This window comes from Acomys minous, assembly GCF_964271855.1.
Source record: "Acomys minous genome assembly, chromosome: 14".
NCBI classification, from domain to species: Eukaryota; Metazoa; Chordata; class Mammalia; order Rodentia; family Muridae; genus Acomys; species Acomys minous.
In genome coordinates this window covers 8110391-8122565 of record NC_140496.1, presented here as the reverse complement: position 1 = coordinate 8122565, position 12175 = coordinate 8110391, and the positions used below count along the sequence as shown (strand labels likewise).

Here is a 12175-nt window from a genome sequence, read left to right as displayed (position 1 = left end):
ATGCTAAAACCAGCTTTGACCTTTCAGGAATAGCCCCATTCGATTCATGGAGGCTAAAGACAGACTTCACATGGCCACTTGGCAACAGCTGAGCCCTATTGCCACTGCAAGAGTCCCAACTAAGGCCAGGGAAGTGTCCCTAAGTGGGCATGGAGGGGTACTGTGGACTGGGGCTGCTCCCTGTGGTTGGGTGGCTTGGCTGAGTGTACCATGTATGTTCGTTTCAATGGGCTCTGAGACACAGGTCACAAGGGCCTGTGACCTGTGGTCATCTTGTGGCAGGGCCGTGATAGGTGCAAGACACCCCCAACCCTACTCCAACCTCTTCCCTGAACCGGCACTGCCTCCGGGCCCACCCCTCCCACGCCTCTTAATTATTTTCCTTGGCTGTTGTAAAATTAAATCTCCCAGGAACCACAGGAGACATCTTTGGGTACGGCCTGCTCACATCTCCGGCACCCACAGAAGTTGTTAAATGAGTAACGTTGACTTACTCCAGGGACCCAATTCTCTCTGAATGTAATTCACCTCTCAGTTACAGGGAGCTTCTTGGAGAAATCATAAAAAAGAATAAACAGACGTTCCTAACACTTCCTCAGATCCAATTGCAGGGAGGGGGAATCGCTTGGAATTAATTTTTCAAAGAGGATCACGCCACAGCCTGATGACAGGAGGAGCTGCTGTCTTGGAGGGTTCTGATGGGGGGAGCTCCGGGTGCTGGTCCCCACGGCTGCTGTCTTGGAGGGTTCTGATGGAGGTGAGCTCCGGGTGCTGGTCCCCACGGCTGCTGTCTTGGAGGGTTCTGATGGAGGTGAGCTCCGGGTGCTGGTCCCCACGGCACGGTTGCTGACAGAGGCAGGCAGGCCAGTGACTTGGCTTTGATGCAGTGGCTTGGTCACTGGATTCTAGGCTGATGAAGCCAGGGGATGCCAAGTACACAGCAGCCGTGGAGGTGACCTGTGTTCTACCCTGATGTGGCCGTAAGCCGCTTCGTCTCATCTGCCACTGTACGGCCACTATCCTCTCGTCCTCCTGCTCCTCCTCCCTCTTCCTGCTCCTCCTCCTTCTCGCTCTTCCCTCCTCCTCCTCCTCTCCCCCCTCCTGCTCTCCATCTGCTCCCATCTGACTTGCACAGACTCTCATCACTTGGGGGACAGGTGAGGCTGTCACCCCAACAGTGAACAGGCAAGGCTCTTTATGTGCCTCCTTTCTCTAACAGAGCAGTGACAGCTGTCCCGTTAGGGAGGCCCGCTAAGGTCCCTCATGGTTAGGCTCCCCGGAGCTATGACCTGTGACCCTCTGGTCTGTGGCTTCTGAGGGGTTTCAGGTCTCCCACAAATGTGTCTTCCTATAGCTCTGTGCAGCTGTCCAGGGACCCGGCTCTCTCTCTAGGCCACCCAACACTACACAGCATCCTGGAGTAGAGCCTGGTTTTAAGGTGCCACCTTGGTTTACTAATGGGAACGCTTAGAGGAACGCAGAGCAGCACTGGGGGACTTTCCCAAGGTCGTGAGCAGTTTGTTGGGTGAGCCAGGAATAGAACTCCTGCGCTGGGCTGTGCTAACCCTGAGCTCAAATTGCCAGCCAGGCAGGTCAATGCAGAGGGCGAGGGTGTGTGTGTGTGTGTGTGTGTGTGTGCTCAGCTTCTGAGATGGAGCCTGCAGAACCCGAGGGATGGTGAGCAAGCGAGCCCCCAGTGCTCTGCAGGCTTGTCACTCCCAGGAGAGGAGGGCGTGTTGACCTGTGGTTGGTGCTGAAAGCACAGCCTCTTGTTAGCTGGTGCTGTGGGGGCTGAGGGCTGTGGTGCCAGGGTGTGCTGTGGGGGCTGTGTGTGGCTGGTAAGATCATCTGGTAAGAGACAGCAAAAGCTGTGCATGTTCCCTGGCGCCCTGGAGGACAGCCTTTGCACACAGATGTGGCACCTGTTGCTAGGACCCGAGTGTGGTCATATCTGAACCAGGCTCTGCAAGTACTCCAGGGCCGCCTGGACCCCTTCTCCATCTCTCTGTTTTGGGGGGTGCACCTGTGTACCCAATGAGGGTTCTCCCCCACCAGGTGCACACATCAGGGTAAAAGCTGCAGGTCTGGCCAGTGGAAACAGGAAGTGAAGGGGTAGGGGGTGTCAGCTTGGGCTCCAACCGGGAAGCCTCCCTGGAGGAGGTGAGCTTTTTGGCCTGGGACTGTAGAGAGGGGAGGTCTGCTCAAAGGGGGGAGTTGGAAGGGCCAAGCAGGGCTGCAGGCCTAGCAGAACTGGAGTGAGGAGAAGGCTGGGGCCCTGGGGAAGCTGGTAACACAGTGTCTAGATTATAAATATGTGGTGGTCCTGAGGAAGGTGCAGCCTTTGGGGAGCCCCAGAGTGGGCCCAGGGGAAGCTACTATGGGAGACCAAGGGACAGATGGCAGGAGAGGGCAGTCCTCTTCGTCTGGTCCCTGGGGAACCAGAGGAAGGAAGGATGCAGGTTCAGCGGTGGTCACTCTGGGGCAGCTTTCAGCGAGTGAAGGCCGGTCTCAGAAAAGGCAGAGCCTGAGTGAGGATGGAGGGAAACTGAGGCAGGGATGCCCTTGGCTCAGCCTTGCCGCCGAGGCCTGCTGCCACTCACAGGAGCATCAGAAAGTTGGCTGGAAGCTTGATACCCCGGAATTTCCCACGGTGAAACGGCTTATGTCTAACTTCCCTGCCTCCCCGTGGGTGTTTGAGTGTGTTACACCAAATTACAACATAAACACGAGAGCAGGTGCCAAAGGAGCCTTGCAGCTGCCTGGGGCTGTCAAAGACAAGACCTGGCCTTGACCTTGAGGACCCCTGAATGTGTCCTCTCTGGCCATTCTGAGGGCTGACTCCTGGGAACATGAGGGCTTGTTGGCCTCTAAAGGCCTCTGATGGTTTCTGTGACAGTTTGGGACTCTGACAATAGGCAGTGGGAAAAGAGACAGGAATGAGAAGATGGGAGACAAACAGAAGGGTTCCGCCAGCTGGGGAGGCCTATGGCTGTCACCCCAGTGTTTAGGAAGATGAGAAAGGGGGTTGAGAGTTTGAGGCTACCTGGGCTACAGGAAAAGACTTTATTTCCAAAAGACTAAGGAGGGGTCAGGTGGCGCTCTAAGAATTCAAGGCCAGCCTGATCCTACAAAGTGAGTTCCAGGACAGCTTGGGCTGTTACATGGAGAAACCCTGTCTCAAAAAAAAACAAAACAAAACAAGGGCTGGAGTGATGGCTCAGTGGTTAAGAGCACTGACTGCTCTTCCAGAGGTCCTGAGTTCAATTCCCAGAAACCACATGGTGGCTCACAACCATCTATAGTGAGATCTGGTGCCCTCTTCTGGCGTGCAGGCACACATGCAGGTGGAATACTGTATAAATAATAAATACATCTTAAAAACAACAACAACAAAGCAAAAACAAAACACAACACAACAAAGAAAAACAAGAGAGTAATTCTAGAAGAATTGTTCCCTGGGTGAAATACCAACCCCACAGTCTGCAGCTGTGACACTGGCTGAGTCTCGGGTACCACAGAGGCACAGAAGGCTCCAGGCAGGCAACTGAGCACAGGGCCCATTGTGGGTCTTCCGGCGATGTCAGTGTGAAAAGGGCGGAGGATGCTCCCAGCCTGGGAGGTTTGTGGGCTGAGGGGGGCCTGCCTGGAGCAGTTCCAGCCTTCGGCTGCCTTTTAAATCTGCAGCGAGAATCAGAAAGCCTGGGCACTCAAGCATATTTGTAAGGAATCCCAAGGGCCTGTGTGGATTCCTTGTGGGGTCCTCTGCAGGGTGGCCTGGACTGGGGCTTGGTGTGGCCCTCCTCGCTCCTGTCCAGGTGACTGACCAGGCAGAGAGACAGCACAGTCACCTTTCTATCTTACAGTGCTCTGGAGGGGGCCCCTGGAATTCTGCTTCTGTGAGCTTGGAAGTATACCCCAGTGCCCTCCTGTCCCCCCTTAACTAAGAGCCACTCCTCCTCAGGCCAGGGCTTCCCCTTCCCCTTGCCTGGGTTGTTCTGCTACCCGCCCCCCATGTCCCCCTCCTCTGCCCAGATTACAGCTATCTGCTTTGCAGCAGGTGACAAGAACGGCTGGAGGTCCCATGTGGAAATAGGTGTGTACAATCCTGTGTCACCACCCCCAGGTGCTCAAGTGTTGCAAGCTGGGAAGAAGGCCCGTAGCTTTGGGGGGCCTCAGCAGGAGGGATGGAGCATGGAGACCTTACTAGCTGGAGGGAGCTACAAGCTAATGCTGCTTGTGTGTGTGTGTGCGCGCGCACACGTACGCGTACACATGTCCGGAAGAATTCCTTGGAGCAAGGCTCCATAGCATGTGACCATTTCCTGTGTCCATGTGTCCAAAATGCCCACAGGCAGGGATGCTACAGGAATTTCCAAGGTCAGCCGGGGTCCCCTGGAAAACACCTATCCTACCCCAGTCCACAGCTTCCATTTTATTTTATTTTTTTACTTTTTTGGTTTTTTGAGACAGGGTTTCTCTGTGTAGTCTTGGCTGTCCTGGACTCACTTTGCAGACCTGGCTGGCCTTGAATTCACATAAATCCGCCTGCCTCTGCCTCCCGAGTGCTGGGATTGAAGGTGTGTGCACCACCACACCCGGCCTCACATTTTCCATTTTAAACTGTACAGTGACCTCGCTTGTAAAATTCCAGCACTGGGCTGGAGAGATGGCTCAGAGGTTAAGAGCACTGGCTGCTCTTCCAAAGGTCCTGAGTTCAATTCCCAGCAACCACATGGTGGCTCACAACCACCTATACTGAGATCTTCTGGTGCGGAGGTGTACACACAGGCAAAACATTATAAACATAATAAGTAAATCTTTAGGAAAAAATTCCAACACTTAGGAGGGGGAGGGAAGACCATCAAGCATTCAGAGTCATTTTCAACTACATAGAAAATTCAAAGCCAGATTGGGATATGTAAGACCCTTGTGTCAAAACACCAAAGGTTGGGTATGGGAGGGAGGGTACAGGGACACAGTGCTGGTTCAGGGAGGTGGCTCTGTGGGTTACAATAGTTGCTGCTGAGTCTAGTGACCTGAGTTCAGGCCACAGGACCCCCATGGTAGTAAGAGTACAAGTTCCTGAAAGCTGTCCTCACCTCACACTAACACTGTGGTGTACATGTGTCCACACACACACATACACACACACACATACACACAATAAACTAACTGGAAAAAGTACAGGGTTCACACCTGTAATTCTACCTGGGGCAGGGAGGTCTTGAATTCCAAGGTAGCCTGGGCTATAGAATGAATTCCAGGCCAGCCTGGGCTATGGAATAAATGTACTGTCTCAAAAAGGAAAAAAACAAAACAAAACAAAACAAAAAAGCTTGTCCAGTCCGGTGGCTAGCACGTACACAGTGTTGTGCAACTGCAGGCCTGTCGCTCTTGAACCAGAACAGTCCTGTCACCCAGGAAACAAAGGGCCCCCACAAGAGCAGCCACCCCCTCCCCGCAGTGGCTGCTAATGTGCCTGTTTTCTGCCTCTGTGGACATTGCGTGTTTGGGACTGGTGGGACACAACACAGCCGTTGTGGGGCTGGCTTCTGTTCCTCAGCACCATGTTTTTCAGGCTTGTTATGTAGCTTGTGTTCAAGCTAGTGAGCTTGCTTGCTTGCTTCCCTCTCTCCCTCCCTCCCTCAGACAGGGTTTCTCTGTGTACTCCTTGCTGTCCTAGAACTCACTCAGTAGACCAGGCTGCCCTTGAACTCAGGGATCCCACGTGCCTCTGTCCTAGAGCGCTGGTACTAAAGGGGTGTGCCATCGCACCTGCCTCTTTTTCCTTTAAGACAGGATCTCTCAGCTGGGTGTGGTAGCACACACCTTTAATCCCTGCACTCTCCCAGCCTCCACTGAATGGATATACTACACCTTTCAAACGCACTCCACAGCTCCTAACCCCTCTGACAATTGTGAACAGTACTAGTATGAACATCTGTGCGGGGTGCTTGTATGGTTGTGGGTGTCTGTTTACTGTGTTCATCTACCATATAACATGCCAGGGCCCCATTATTTTCTCATGGTTTAATATCCCACTGTAGTTTGGTCACTTGGTTTTTCACATGTGGGCTGGGCTGACAACCTGTAGACATGTATCTGGAGGTGACCAGCCACGCCACGAGACCTAAAGCATACAAGGGGCTGTCTGCAAGTTGCTGGTCTGATGTTTGTACCATGAGGAAGAGAAGGGACCGTTGCTGTCCTAGGCTCACTAGGATCAAGGGGCAGGCCTCCCTGTGACGTCACTCAGACAACTCCATTTTTTTGTTATTCTATTCCCTGTCAATTCATTTCCTCCTCATGCAAAACAGAAGGAAATGTGGTGACTCCCATGATAGCCCTGGTCTCCGGGCATGGCTCTCACTAGGTTCCTGTCCTCAGGCAGTTAGGGATGAGCAATGCCTTCTGTACGTCAGCACAGAAACCAGCCACACACATACACTTGGTGTCTCCTCCTACAAGCAGGAACTGGGACTCTGGGTGCTGTCTTCAAAGGGAGCTGTGTATCATGAAGGACTTGGTAGCATGCACTAGGACCGTGCAGCACCACAGAGGTAAACAGACAGGCAGCCTGTTCTGAATGGTCCCTGATCTGGTCATCTAAGGAAGGTGTGAGTGTTGGTCAGTAGGTGGGAAACCACAGCAATGAGCTTTGCAACGGCTAGCTAGCAGGAAGAACGAGAAACAGACTGACAAGGGGGTGTCCATTGGCCACAGGCCTCAACATCACACCTGGACACAGGCATTCCAGGCCCAGGAGCCAGTTCAGGCAGGAACAGCAGCAGGGAAACGCAGCATGCTCACTGTAAATGGAGTTTTGTGTGATTGACACTGGTGAAGATAACGGGTGTTCGCATCAATTGCTGGACACACACACATACACACCGATTGCTGGTCACCACTCTTGGAGAGACACACACACACACACACACACCCGATTGCTGTTCACCACTCCTGAAGACACACAAACACCTGATTGCTGTTCACCACTCTTGGACGCGCACGCGCACACACACACACACACACACACACACACACACACACGCCCGATTGCTGGTCACCACTCTTGGATATACACACACACACACACACACACCGATTGCTGTTCACCACTCTTGGATACACACACCCACACTCAATTGCTGTTCACCACTCTTGGACGGACACACACACACACACACACACACACACACACACACACACTTGTGCTGGGTGTCCTTGAAGCCAGGGTCCTGCTGCCTGGGTTCCACTCCTTCCACACAGGCCTGCCAGGTAGACAGGGCTGGATAAGATTCTGGCTGTTCGGCGCTTTCATAAAAGCTTGCTAAAATAAGACCACTCAGAGACTGGGGCCTCCCGGCTCTCCATCACAAATGTTGACGGTGGGGGAAATGTGGCCAGCTTTCTCTCAAATATGAAAAATGGGGAGTAGGCATGCAAGGAAATGGAAACCTGGCGTCTCACCTGCATGGCACTGTGGTGCAGGACAAGGTTTTATCGGGGACAGTCCCCAATTGCAGGGGTCGGGTAGGGTGGTCTCACCTCCATGGCTCATCAAGGCAGCCTCACAGACTGTACCTTGTGGGTGCTTGGTGACTAGGGATGAGGCTGTAAGCTACCAGAGCAACCTGGACAAGTAGCCTCTTTACCACAGGGAAAAGGGGCTGTCATGGAGTTACGGGGGGGGGGGGGTCACTGGGGACTCAGGGTGCACTGGGGACAGCAGAGGTTCTGCCAGAACCCTCAGCCCTACAGATGGAAGCTTTCCTCAGGACTTCATAAGCCGAGGAGGATTTGAACGTGAGCAAGGGCCAGCCACCCAGGCCAGTGCTATGCTATTGGTGACATAAATCTAGTGCCAGTAATCCCAGAGTTTAGGAGTCTGTCCCCCAAGGGTCCAGGCACTCCCCTCCGCCCCCCTCCTCCCCTGCCTGGCCCTGGCCCAGCCATATAAAGTTTAAAGGTTTTAAATGCAAATATTTCTCTTTTATAGATGCCAGCTGTCTCCAGAGAGCGAGATTCCTCTCTGCTCAACTTCATTGTCCAATTAGCTTCTCATATCTGAGTACTAGAGAGTTGGGGGGTGGGGGAAGCTGGGCTCTGAGCTGGTGGCTCAGAAGGCAGTTGTCTGGGGGTGGCTTGGGGGTAGCCTGGATTGGAGAGGTGCTTGTGGGGGGAGGGGCCTCGAGCTTGCCGTGATAGGAAGCTGCTCTTGGCTGTGTCGGGGCGGGGGAAGGTTAGGGGCTGGGTCACAGGGAGGAGGGGCTGGCCAGGGTTTGGTACAGATTTTGAGGCTCTGGGTGGAGATGCTGGAGCAGGGGCAGTTGGTGGCCGGGACATTCTTCTCCGGTTTAGAGAGACATAAAGGCAGGCGGCCTGCGCAGCACACTAGCTTCCTTCTTCTCCCCTCAAGTGCCCTCTTCCCGCCCGCCTTCCAGCCGTGCGCCACGGCGTCCCCCATTCACCGGGGCTCCGAGGCACTCACAAAGCGAAGCAATTAGAATTGAAAATCTATGCAAAACAGCTGTTAACTGATTGTAAAGGAGTGCAGCTGTGTGCAGGGCGCGGGCGGGCGGGAGCCGGCGCTGAACGCGCAGGAAGTGGCGCCGAGGCCTGGGGTTAAGAGGAAAACTCCCCAATGGGTCGAGGGGGACCCGCCAGGTCTTAACCCATTCCTGCTGCCTGGGTGACCTTTAGTCCCCAACAGCTAGCCATCAGACAGCGTCCTAGGTGGAGGGAGTCGGGGCCCCTCTCTTGAAGGACACCGGCTGCCTTCCCGGGCCTGCTGTCCTCTCTCACGTCCTGGGTCAGCAGATCTGGGTTGCAGGCAGCATAGAGCCTGCTTGCCAGCCCGGGGTGCTGTGAAACAAGGGCCCTTTTCCCCTCCAGACCGGGCCACCCTCTTACACTCCAAAACAGCTTACTAAAAGTAAGTGCTGCATTCCAGACCCTGCCTCCTGGAGACTTTAGTACCTGGCCGGGCTATCGGTCCAGGCCCACTTGCTGCCTGAACCAACGAGGCCAGGCTGGAAAGGTGATTCCAGAGGCAGGGATGGGAAAGCCTTCTAGGGACATAATTTTTGTTTGCTCGTTTAGTTGGTTGGCTGGCTGGCTGGCTGCTTTGAGACAGGGTTCTCTGTGTAGCCCTTGCTGTTCCAGAGCTCTCTGGCCTCCAAGTCACAGAGCTCCACCTGCCTCTACCTCCCAAGTGCTTGGGACTAAAGGTGTGTGCTACCATGCCGGGCCTAGGAACATAGATTTAAGCAGGGATTTAAAGAATGGCCACTGATGTGGGACAGGGAAGAGAAAGTGGAGAAGTGTTGGGGGCTTGGTAGTTGCATGTAGCAGTGGTGATGGGAGAGCAGGCTGGCTCAGGTAGTGAGGGTGGAGAGACCCCCCTTTCTCTGCTTCTCAGCCCTTCCTGTCCCCTCTCCCAACCCGGATGGTTTTCATCCACGGACTTCAAGGAAGCAAAGGTGCCAAAGATCCAGGCCGGCAGCCTTCCTTCCACTGGGCTTCTCCATGCTGCAGAGAAGAAGACACCCCCTCCCCCCACCCCCTCCCCACAACACCTCAAGCCTCTGGAATAACTGGGGTGACACGCTCTGCTGCAGGAATGACGCCAGGTGTACGCAACTGTCTCTGCCAGGTTTCTGCTCCAGTCTCTGAACCCCCAAGGCAGATTAATTAACATTCTTGGGTCTCCTGACTCCAGCTGTGCCGGGTCACTGTCCTGCCTGTGGGGCACTCCATGGCAGGAGCTCAGCAACTCTGCGCTGGGAAAGTGTCTATGTGGTCGTTACTCTGGTCTAAACTGGAGTCTAGGGCTCCAATATGGTACATGGGGACACCTGAGAGGAGGTGGCAGCCACCTTTGGTGAGAGGAGCTGGTCAGAGTGAGAAAACTGTTAAGTTTTCAATCTTAAATCTCCCTGCTCACCCCCCCAGAAGGAAGCAAAATGAAAGCCCCCCAACACCTAGGGTTCACCTCAGACAAGGCTGGCATCTGTGGGAACCTAACCTCGGTGGGGATGCTCTGAGCTGTCAGCCTGTCCTCTCACTGTCAGCTGCTTGCCCCACCTTCGAGAGCCTCTGGTATCTATCCACCCTCCGGCCGTTCTGATCTGCGGCCAGCAATTTTCAGTTTTGTTTCTGGGGAGGCCCTGGTGAAACAGCCCCGGGGGACTGCATGTTGGGCTATTCGGTAAGCACCCATAGCTGTCCTGGAAACCCCTCCCATCTCAGGCTTGAAGTTCCTCTGTCCTTGAAAAGGATTCTGAAGCCCCAGGCTCTCAGAAAAGGTGGGGTTTGCTGAGAGCCATCATCTTCGCTGTGAGGGAGGGCTAGGGGGATCCTGCCTCCTATTCTAAGAGGCCCAGAATGGCAGCACCCTGCACCCTAGGGAGGACAGAGCTTGCTGATTCTGTGTCCCCGGGGGCAGGCAAGCAGCATGAGCTAGGCGGTTCCTCCCACCTCCCAGGACTGCCCGTAGGGCTTTATGTCTCAAATCCGTTCTTAGCCAACTTTCCCAAACAAATAGAAGCCAAGGGAAAAGAAACCTTGAGCGAGAGGGCTGTATAGCTAGGCTGGCTGGTGGGGTGGGAGTTGGGCAGCTGCTCAGGGAGGGGGAGGGGGGAAGGGCAGCTTTAGCCGGGAGTCTGCCCACACGGAGTGCAGCCCGTTAACGAGAGGCCACATGGCTGCTGGAGAGCAATTCCCACCCTTAAAGTCAGAGGCCCTGCCCGGCGAATTACTGATTCCTGGGGCAGGATGTAGTGACATTGAGTGCCATCCATCTCCTGGTAGATGCCAGCATTTTTCTAGCCTGGGTGCACATGGCTGGCTCACTGCTGTCCCCCTGTGGCCACCAGGGGTGTCTGTCACCCTTTTGCTACTTTGGACAGTCTGGGCTGGAGATAATACTCCTGGCTTGAGAAGCTGTGGAAGCCGCCCAACTTACCTGCACACTTGTAACCTTGAACACTTCGGGGCAAGTTCCTCATTTGAAACCCCGGTTGGGGGTATGGCTTTTCAGTAGAGCTACAGTGTATGGGAGGGAGGGAGGGAGGAGAGAGAGAGAGAGAGAGAGAGAGAGAGAGAGAGAGAGAGAAGAGAGAGAGAGAGAGAGAGAGAGAGAGAGAGAGAGAGAGAGAGAGAAAACAGGTGGCAGCTCATAGCGGTCACCCACAAATTTATACGTTGGCAAGCCTGGTTCCCCAGCAAACAGGTGAACGAACTTGGCCTTAAAGACACACCTTCCCAACGGAGAAAGGTGTGACAAGATTTGGAGGAAGAGCCGGGTGTCGTTACCTGGGGAACCTAGCCCGCAGGCAGCGCAGCCAGGTGCGAGTTGCTCATTTACATGTTGCTCCCTTTCCCCCTCCCCCCACGCAGCCAGTAATCCAGGTGGGAAAGGGGCTGGACCCGCCCGGGAGGTTTTTCATTTTGTTTTTACGCTCGAGGCCAGTTGTTTCTCTCCTGACACCTCCTTGTCCTCCCATCCCCCTCCAGCGCGCGATTCCCGGCGGGTGAAGGCGCCTCGCCTCCCAGCCCCCCAACCCCCGGGGAGCCTAGTGCATCCGCCGGGCCACGAGCGTCGTAAACTTGCAGAGGCCACGCCGCCCCGGGCGGCGCGAACTAACGCGTGGGACCAAAGGTTACGGCGTGTGGGGGGCCAGGGGCCCGGCGGCCGCAGGTAGGAGCAGCAACTCCGCCTGCCCTCGCCCGCCGGTTTCCCTTGTCGTTTGTGGTCGGCCAGGGGCTTGTGCAAGACTGGCCCAGCGTGCGCCCCCGCCCCCGCGGCTTCGGCGGCTTCTGCTGGCGCGGGCCCGAGCGCTGCCCGCCGCCGGCGTCATCGGGAACAGATGGACCGGAGGGGGGGGGGGTGCTGGCGCCCGCGCTCGCTCCCGGCGCTGTCCCGGCTGGCGCGGGAGGGAGGGAGAAGGCGGGGGAGGCGGCGCGCGCCTGCCGAGTACTGCGCGGGCATGTCCCGGGGCAGGTTTGGGGCTGGCACCGCGGTGGAAAGTTGAAACCCGCAGCGGCGCTGAGGTGGCCCCCCGGGGGTGCGGTGGCCTCAGGGCTTGAAAGTATGAAAGCGGAGGATCAGAGAGCTGTGTAGAGAGGGCGGGTGGGGGAGACCTCGGGACCTCGCGTCGACCTTGCCACCTCT

General features: G+C 55.5%; 1 protein-coding gene across 5 annotated transcripts in view; it reads left to right on the top strand.

Annotated features, from left to right (window-relative positions):
- Nucleotides 1-12175, top strand: part of GSE1 (Gse1 coiled-coil protein) — a 345746-nt gene that overhangs the window by 290857 nt on the left and 42714 nt on the right. The window lies entirely within an intron of this gene.